This window comes from Neoarius graeffei, chromosome 21 (assembly GCF_027579695.1).
Source record: "Neoarius graeffei isolate fNeoGra1 chromosome 21, fNeoGra1.pri, whole genome shotgun sequence".
Taxonomy (NCBI): domain Eukaryota; kingdom Metazoa; phylum Chordata; class Actinopteri; order Siluriformes; family Ariidae; genus Neoarius; species Neoarius graeffei.
Genome location: NC_083589.1, coordinates 51,671,848 through 51,681,942, shown reverse-complemented (window position 1 = coordinate 51,681,942; position 10,095 = coordinate 51,671,848). Strand labels below are relative to the sequence as shown.

At 47.1% G+C, this 10,095-nt stretch overlaps 1 long non-coding RNA gene across 2 annotated transcripts in view; it reads left to right on the top strand.

Annotated features, from left to right (window-relative positions):
• Positions 1-1,597: 1,597 nt before the first annotated feature.
• The window catches only part of LOC132870122 (uncharacterized), a 122,174-nt gene continuing 113,676 nt past the window's right edge, over positions 1,598-10,095 (top strand). For both annotated transcript variants that reach the window (XR_009651056.1, XR_009651057.1), the window contains exon 1: positions 1,598-1,818. This is a non-coding gene — a long non-coding RNA (uncharacterized LOC132870122). The remainder of the gene's footprint in view (positions 1,819-10,095) is intronic.

Below are 10,095 nucleotides of genomic sequence, written 5' to 3'. Positions count from 1 at the left end.
TGATTTGGTGGAAAAGCGGCATGTGTCTATTACCCCTTTTCCACCAAATCAGTTCCAGGGCTGGTTTGGGGCCAGTGCTGGTGCTGGTTCACAACTCGTTCAACTTGCGAGCCAGCTGAGAACCAGTTTGCTTTTCCATAGCTCGCGGTGCTAAGGGAAGCCACGTCATTACGTCGCCGTATACGTCAGCTACGTCGCTACGTTTGCATAAACCTTGGCGCGAATATTGAAGCAAAAACAACACGGAAGAAGCAGCAGCAGCAACAACAATAATAATAATAATGGATGACTTCGCGTTTGTACAGCTGCTGCTTCTCGTCGCCGAAAAATGGCGATCTTTCGCGGTCTTGTTATTGTTGTTGGTCTTAACAACTCCGCCCCCCGGTGACGTAAGCGGTTCTTTCCTCTGGCCCAGCAGAGAGTTGGTGCAGCCTGGAACCGGTTTTTCTGGCGCCAGAGCCAGTTCTTTGTCAGTGGAAACAGAAAACCCAGTTCCAAACTAAGCACTGGCCTCGAACCAGCCCTGGAACTGATTTGGTGGAAAAGCGGCATGTGTCTATTACCCCTTTTCCACCAAATCAGTTCCAGGGCTGGTTCAGGGCCAGTGCTGGTGCTGGTTCACAACTCGTTCAACTTGCGAGCCAGCTGAGAACCAGTTTGCTTTTCCATAGCTCGCGGTGCTAAGCGAAGCCACGTCATTACATCGCTGTATACGTCAGTTACGTTTGCATAAACCTTGGTGCGAATATCGAAGCAAAAACAACACGGAAGAAGCAGCAGCAACAACAACAGCAACAATAATAATAATGGATGACTTCGCGTTTGTACAGCTGCTGCTTCTTGTCGCTTAAAAATGGCGATCTTTCGCGGTCTTGTTATTGTTGTTGGTCTTAACAACTCCGCCCCCCCCGGTGACGTAAGCGGTTCTTTCCTCTGGCCCAGCAGAGAGTTGGTGCTAGCCTGGAACCGTTTTTTCTGGCCCCAGAGCCAGTTCTTTGTCAGTGGAAACAGAAAACCCGGTTCCAAACTAAGCACTGGGCCCGAACCAGCCCTGGAACTGCTTTGGTGGAAAAGGGGCGTGTATCTATGTGTCAGCCCTGTGATGACCTGGCGACTTGTCCAGGGTGTACCCCGCCTTTCGCCCGTAGTCAGCTGGGATAGGCTCCTGCGACCCTGTAGAACAGGATAAAGCGGCTAGAGATACTGAGATGAGATGAGATATCGTTCGTTAGCATGTTTCCCAAGCACCAGAAGAACATGAAAGCAAGCTGGAGACGTCCATGACCTGAAGATGACACTGACACTGACGTCACTTCGATGGATGGATGGATGGATGGATGGATGGGTGTGTGGACCCCCTTTGAAAAATCCTCTGCAAAACAAAACCAGACTAGAGCTCACCAGTTCAGTATTAATGCTTAATTAAAAGGTGGAGATCCATAAATTCAGCCTGAATGGATGAAATCAATTCCATGTTGTTTCTTGTTTGAAGCAGAAAGTTCTATCCAACCCGGGCCCTTCAAGTCACGTGGGTGGGCCCTTTAAAGTTCTGCTGAGGGCGGCCGCGCGCGCCGTCACATGATGAGCGTGATATAACCAAGCAGCAAACCGGAGACGCGACCGCGCGAGCACGAGCGCGTCCAGACGTCCCAGTGTCTGTGAGTGGACTTGGAGCTTTTTACTGCTTAGTTTGAGCATTGCAGCTGCTGCGGTGCACACCGGACGTGATGGAGGACTGCACCTGCCGCACCGACAACACTCTCTCCTTCTTCTTCTCCTTCATGTGTGTCCCGGGCTCGTGCGGACTCCGTGCTGGAGGTAAGGGAAGTTATTTATAGTGTTGCTCGCGCAGGTGTGTGTGTGTGTGTGTGTGTGTGTGGTTATAGCAGATCCTCTATTCGGTTTCCAGAAAGCACCGTGAGCTCTCAACAACAACAACAACAACAACAATAACCCGATCCCCGGTTGCTGTGAGATGCTTGATTGGCACGCGGCTCTTCTTGCACAGTGCGCGCGCTGCCAACGTCCGCATTCCGCGCGCTGTGGCGCAGATTAAAATTCGAAGCCGGGGGTTCGAGCGCAGCGCGGCGGCTCGGACCGGCTGTGTCGAAGCCCCTGGAGCGTTTTGTTCATGATGTTGATCAGGATTGGGACTGAAAGCTCGTTTTATAAACCACATGATGAAGAACAGCGCGAGCCCGGGAAGTGCGCACTTACTGAAAGGACGCGAGCTGAAACGCGCTCTGGTCGAACCGGGGACATCACGAGTCACTGAATCGGTTCGAACTGTCATTTTAAATGAATCGAACGGTGAGATTCATTTTGTTCGAATCATTCAGAGCGTCTTATATATTGTGCATGCGAATAATAGATATGCGTGCGTCTCTCTCTCTCTCACACACACACACACTCTCTCTCACACACACACACTCTCACACACTCTCTCTCTCTCTCTCTCTCTCTCTCTCTCACACACACACACACACACACACACACACACACACACACCGGTCATGAGGACCACAGGACAGGACAGCCTCAGATTCAGGACAGGATAGGACAGGACAGGATCATGATGGCCTCAGATTCAGGACAGGATAGGACAGGACAGGATCATGATGGCCTCAGATTCAGGACAGGACAGGATCATGATGGCCTCAGATTCAGGACAGGACAGGATCATGATGGCCTCAGAGTCAGGACAGGACAGGATCATGATGGCCTCAGATTCAGGACAGGACAGGATCATGATGGCCTCAGATTCAGGACAGGACAGGATCATGATGGCCTCAGAGTCAGGACAGGACAGGATCATGATGGCCTCAGAGTCAGGACAGGACAGGATCATGATGGCCTCAGATTCAGGACAGGACAGGATCATGATGGCCTCAGAGTCAGGACAGGACAGGATCATGATGGCCTCAGAGTCAGGACAGGACAGGATCATGATGGCCTCAGAGTCAGGACAGGACAGGATCATGATGGCCTCAGAGTCAGGACAGGACAGGGTCATGATGGCCCCAGATTCAGGACAGGACAGGGTCATGATGGCCCCAGATTCAGGACAGGACAGGGTCATGATGGCCCCAGATTCAGGACAGGACAGGGTCATGATGGCCCCAGATTCAGGACAGGACAGGGTCATGATGGCCCCAGATTCAGGACAGGACAGGGTCATGATGGCCCCAGATTCAGGACAGGACAGGGTCATGATGGCCCCAGATTCAGGACAGGACAGGGTCATGATGGCCCCAGATTCAGGACAGGACAGGGTCATGATGGCCCCAGATTCAGGACAGGACAGGGTCATGATGGCCCCAGATTCAGGACAGGACAGGGTCATGATGGCCCCAGATTCAGGACAGGACAGGATCATGATGGCCTCAGATTCAGGACAGGACAGGATCATGATGGCCTCAGATTCAGGACAGGACAGGGTCATGATGGCCTCAGATTCAGGACAGGACAGGGTCATGATGGCCTCAGATTCAGGACAGGACAGGGTCATGATGGCCTCAGATTCAGGACAGGACAGGGTCATGATGGCCTCAGATTCAGGACAGGACAGGGTCATGATGGCCTCAGATTCAGGACAGGACAGGGTCATGATGGCCTCAGATTCAGGACAGGACAGGGTCATGATGGCCCCCGATTCAGGACAGGGTCATGATGGCCCCAGATTCAGGACAGGACAGGGTCATGATGGCCCCAGATTCAGGACAGGACAGGGTCATGATGGCCCCAGATTCAGGACAGGACAGGGTCATGATGGCCCCAGATTCAGGACAGGACAGGGTCATGATGGCCCCAAATTCAGGATTGGACAGATTCAGGACAAGGTCATGATGGCCTTAGATTCAGGACAGGACCGGATCATGATGGCCTCAGATTCAGGACAGGACAGGGTCATGATGGCCTCAGATTCAGGACAGGGTCATGATGGCCTCAGATTCAGGACAGGGCCATGATGGCCTCAGATTCAGGACAGGGCCATGATGGCCTCAGATTCAGGACAGGGCCATGATGGCCTCAGATTCAGGACAGGGCCATGATGGCCTCAGATTCAGGACAGGACAGGGCCATGATGGCCTCAGATTCAGGACAGGACAGGGCCATGATGGCCTCAGAGTCAGGACAGGATCATGATGGCCTCAGATTCAGGACAGGACAGGATCATGATGGCCTCAGATTCAGGACAGGACAGGGTCATGGTGGCCTCAGATTCAGGATTGGACAGATTCAGGACAAGGTCATGATGGCCTTAGATTCAGGACAGGACCGGATCATGATGGCCTCAGATTCAGGACAGGACCGGGTCATGATGGCCTCAGATTCAGGACAGGACAGGGTCATGATGGCCTCAGATTCAGGACAGGGCCATGATGGCCTCAGATTCAGGATAGGACAGGGCCATGATGGCCTCAGATTCAGGACAGGATCATGATGGCCTCAGATTCAGGACAGGACAGGATCATGATGGCCTCAGATTCAGGACAGGACAGATTCAGGACAAGGTCATGATGGCCTCAGATTCAGGACAGGATCATGATGGCCTCAGATTCAGGACAGGACAGGGTCATGATGGCCTCAGATTCAGGACAGGACAGGGTCATGATGGCCTCAGATTCAGGACAGGACAGGGTCATGATGGCCTCTGATTCAGGACAGGACAGGATCATGATGGCCTCAGATTCAGGACAGGACAGGATCATGATGGTCTCAGATTCAGGACAGGACAGGGTCATGATGGCCTCAGATTCAGGACAGGACAGGGTCATGATGGCCTCAGATTCAGGACAGGACAGGGTCATGATGGCCTCAGATTCAGGACAGGACAGGGTCATGATGGCCTTAGATTCAGGACAGGACAGGGTCATGATGGCCTCAGATTCAGGACAGGACAGATTAAAGACAAGGTCATGATGGCGTAAGATTCAAGACAGGGTCATGATGGCCTCAGATTCAGGACAGGATCATGATGGTCTCAGATTCAGGACAGGACAGATTCAGGACAGGGTCATGATGGTCTGAGATTCAGGACAGGACAGATTCAGGACAGGGTCATGATGGCCTCAGATTCAGGACAGGACAGGATCATGATGGCCTCAGATTCAGGACAGGACTGGACAGATTCAGGACAGGGTCATGATGGCCTCAGATTCAGGACAGGACAGGATCATGATGGCCTCAGATTCAGGACAGGACTGGACAGATTCAGGACAAGGTCATGATGGCCTCAGATTCAGGACAGGACAGGGTCATGATGGCCTCAGATTCAGGACAGGACTATCTCATCTCATCTCATTATCTCTAGCCGCTTTATCCTGTTCTACAGGGTCGCAGGCAAGCTGGAGCCTATCCCAGCTGACTACGGGCGAAAGGCGGGGTACACCCTGGACAAGTCGCCAGGTCATCACAGGGCTGACACATAGACACAGACAACCATTCACACTCACATTCACACCTACGGTCAATTTAGAGTCACCAGTTAACCTAACCTGCATGTCTTTGGACTGTGGAGGAAACCAGAGCACCCGGAGGAAACCCACGCGGACACGAGGAGAACATGCAAACTCTGCACAGAAAGGCCCTCGCTGGCCCGGGGCTCGAACCCAGGACCTTCTTGCTGTGAGGCGACAGCGCTAACCACTACACCACCGTGCCGCCCCGGACAGGACTATATAAAATGAAAAAGATAAGGCAGTGAAGGAGTAGTGCAAAAGTACTAAGTATATATAAAAGAAATAAACTACAAATTTAGAGATAAAAAATTAACAAATTTGCATAAATTAACAGGTTTGCAGATATACACTTAAAATAAGTGAATTACGAAGGTGGAATTGCACATGTAAGTATTTCTGTTCTTGGCTGACATGAGTGGAGTCCAATGTGGTCTTTTGCTCTTGTAGCCCATCAAGGTTCGATGTCTTGTCCAGATGCTTTTCTGCTCACCACGGTTGTAAAGAGTGATTACATGAGTTATTATATACTGTACTTCTTGTCAGCTTGAACTAATCAGGGGTGGGTTTCCCAAGAACCTCTTAACGCTAAGAGCATCTTAACAAGGAGAGAGAGAGAGAGAGATCGTTCATTGTGATGTTCGCGCTACCATTTAATTATAATCTTTGTGCTACGGTGCTTTTGGGAAACTTAGCACTGGCTGTTTTTCTCTGACCTCTGTTATTTTATCAACGAAGCGTTTCCATGCACAGAACTGTCGCTCACTCACTCAGTGTTTTTTTTTTTTTTTGCTGTTTTGTGTGTGAAAACGCCAGATCAGCCGTTTCTGAAATACTTAAATAAACCAGTCCATCTGGCTCAAACCAACACCCATGCCACGGAGATCACAGTTTTTCCTATTCTGATGTGAAGATTAACTGAAGTTCTTGACCTGTATTTGCATGATTTTATGCATTTTGTTGCTTGTCTGATTGGATAATTGCATAAATGACTAGGTGTACAAGTAATCAAGTCGAGTGTGCATGGAGTATATGTTACAATAATAGAGAGAGAAACACTGGGTGTCTGTGTGTGTTACTGGGAAATATGCGACTTGTATTTTTTATGCAAACTACACCCGGGACATTGAGTAACGTATTTTTGAATGTGCCACTCATGAGGAAATCGATGAATTGTTTTGATAAATGTGGGGACTTTTTGTTTGTGAACATGTTTGTATAACAAAAAGAAAATCACACGTTGGCTTGAGTATATGAAGTTTATCTTCTCTTGTTGAAAAAGTCGTATTTTTCAGACAAAATACATCGTGGATCTGAGTGACATATTTAAATAATATTGGCTGGTGTTGAGTGGTATATCAGATATATTCCATTCAGCTAACGTAATATTGAACGAGTCGAAGATAAGTTCAATATCATGCTAGCTGAATGGAATATATCTGATACGCCACGAAAAACAGCCATTATTATTTATTATTATTATTATTATTATTATTATTATTACACATTCCTTTCGGGTGTTCAGTGCGTCTTTCTCTTTCAAAATTCTCTCAAAAGCTTCCGTATTTAACAAAGCAAACCTGGCGGCCATGTTTGTTTACAAATTGTCACAGTCGCTTGCTAGCGTGGAAGTTTTACATCTCCGACGTATGACGTCATGTTGTCTTGACCACCGTACAATATCATAAACCATATTCAACACTCATTCTCCATTGGGTAGAGTGACGTAATACACATAGGATAAGCGATATGCTACCAATATTGCATGCTATCGAACCAAATGAATGGAACCCGCTAGAAGGGAATATGTTTTTATTCCATCGAAAAAGTGTCCTGTATGTATAATAATTCCTGATATTTCACTCCCAATGTTTTCCCGGTTCAAAATTAAAATTGTTTTGATTAACTTGGATATTTTTTTCGTGGCTGTGTCTATATAATATAAAGAATATTACATGTGGCATGAAGATATGAAGTTTATCTTCTCGTGTTGAAAATTGTTCACTTCGCTCTCTCGTGAAATATGGGCTACATTCACCACTCGAAGATATATACACAGGCTGTTTAAAAAAAAAATTTGATGTCATTTCACAGTCTAATAACTTTTCCAATTCTCGTTCAATTGACCTCAAATTTTAACAGCATGTGTAGAAACAGGTCAAAATTTTATGTTTCATGTTTTTTTGTTTTTATCTTTTTCGGTATAGAAATGCCATTCACTGGAAAAGAAAAGGCGTTTTGTGTGTTAGAGTATGCCTGAACACAGTCGAACAAGACTGTGCAGTGTGCGTTTATGAGAGAATTCTCTAAACATGCACCAACTGCACTGCAGATTTGGACACAGCACAAAAAGTTCAAAGAGAAGGCTGGGTTAGGGTTAGGGTTAGGCGTGCATATTGAAAATTTGTGAAATCGTTCATGGAATCCACATACTTTTGAATTTCTCATTGAAATTTTGAGGAATAAATCTTCTATTGCTCAACATTAAGCCTGTTCAGTTTCATTTGCCTCGACTATGTAGTTTCTGGGATATTTATGGCCCTTTCCACTACCCTTTTTCAGCTCGCTTCAGCTCACTTCAGCCCGACACGGCTCGCGTTTCGACTATCTCAAAACAGCACGACTCAGCTCGCTTCAGCCCTGCTTAGCACCCAAAACTCGCACGGTTTTGGAGTGGGGCTGAAGCGAGCCAAACCGAGCCGAGTGAGGCTGGGGGCGTGAGCAGACACTCCCCTGTGCACTGATTGGTGAGGAGGAGTGTCCTCACATGCCCACACACGCCCCGCGAGCACGCTGGGATCTGTAAACACCGTAAACCCGGAAGAATAATAATTACGAATTACGAGAATTTCTGGAGCCTTATGCGCCTCGCCTCATCTATACGCTCTTGCCAGTATCTGTTGGCGTTGTCGGTGACAACAAGCCACAGCACCAAGACCAGCAACACTAACGACTCCATGTCCTCCATGTTTAATTGTTTACTATCCGGGTCGTGAGACTACCGCTTAAAAGATCACTGATGTCACTGTTTGCGCCGCTTAACGACATCACGTGACGTCCACCCACTTTCGCTAACTCCACCCAATGTGTCCACCCACTTCCAGCCAGCACGGTTCAGCGCGGTGGTAGTCGAAATGCAACTCCAACAGCTCGACTCAGCCCGACTCAGCACGGCACGGCTCAGCCCAACTCAGCCGCGTTTGTAGTGGAAAAGCGGCATTACATCTCAAATAACATCACATTTCTTTGAAACACCCTGTATATAAAGACTAGTAATGGATCACATTTTGTTTACAATTCCCCATGCAGGTTAATTAGGTTACTAGCTCATTAACATATCTTACCTATTATTGTTGAAGATTTATCATATCTAACTTGATCTCAGACACTGGAGAATATAGACACACACACACACATACATACAGTGGTACCTCAGGTTACGAACTTAATTCGTTCTTTGACTCCGTTCGCGAACCGAATTAATTTTTCCTATTGAAATTAATGTAAATCCCATTAATTCATTCACCGGCCCCAGAAACATAGTTTTTTTTGTAACTTTTTATGGGTTTTTGTGTAGAAAAAATACAGAAAGGAATTAAATATCACCTTAATTATAGAAAAATACAGTAATGCTAAAATAAAACATAATAATTGTACAGTACACTTTACCTTTATGGTTGATAGTTGCTGGCACACGTGGACGGAGGAAGAGGAGGAGGAGAGGTAGGAGGAGGAGCACTATCACTAACACTTTTCACTTTCTTGGGAGCCATAATGAAGGTTAATTTTAATGAAAAAAACAAAAAAGAAATCGTATCAACACAACGCAATGACGAACAATGTTCACAGTGCGCCACCTTGAGTACAACTGATGCTGCCGCACGCCTCACGTGGTGCGGAAGCCCGCCAGTTTGTGCGTTCGTGCATCGAAGCATCGTTCGCGAATCGAAGCAAAATTTGTTCGGAAATGGTGTTCGTAGCCCGATTTGTTTGTGAATAGGGACGTTCATGACCCGAGGTTTGATTGTATATACAGTGCCTTGGAAAAGTATTCATCCCCCTTGGTGTTTGTCCTGTTTTGCCGCATTACAAGCTGGAATTAAAATGGATTTTTGGAGGGTTAGCACCATTTGATTTGCACAACATGCCTACCACTTTAAAGGGGCTCATTGTTTTTTTTTATTGTGACACAAACAATAATTAAGATGAAAAAACAGAAATCTGGAGTGTACACAGGTATTCACCCCCTTTCATATGAAACCCCTAAATAAGAGCTGGTCCAACCAATTCATTTCATAAGTTACATAATTAGCTGATTAAGATCCACCTGTGTGCAATCAAAGTGTCACATGATCTGTCACATGATGTCTGTATAACTCAGCCTGTTCTGGAAGGACCCTGACTCTGCTACACTACTAAGCAAACAACATGAAAACCAAGGAGCCTCCAAACAGGTCAGAGACAAAGTTGTGGAGAAGTATAGATCAGGGTTGGGTTATAAAAAATATCCCAAACTTTGGATATCCCACGGAGCACCATTAAATCCATTATAGCAAAGTGGAAAGAATATGGCACCACTACAAACCTGACAAGAGAAGGCCGCCCACCAAAACTCACAGACCGGGCAAGGAGGGCA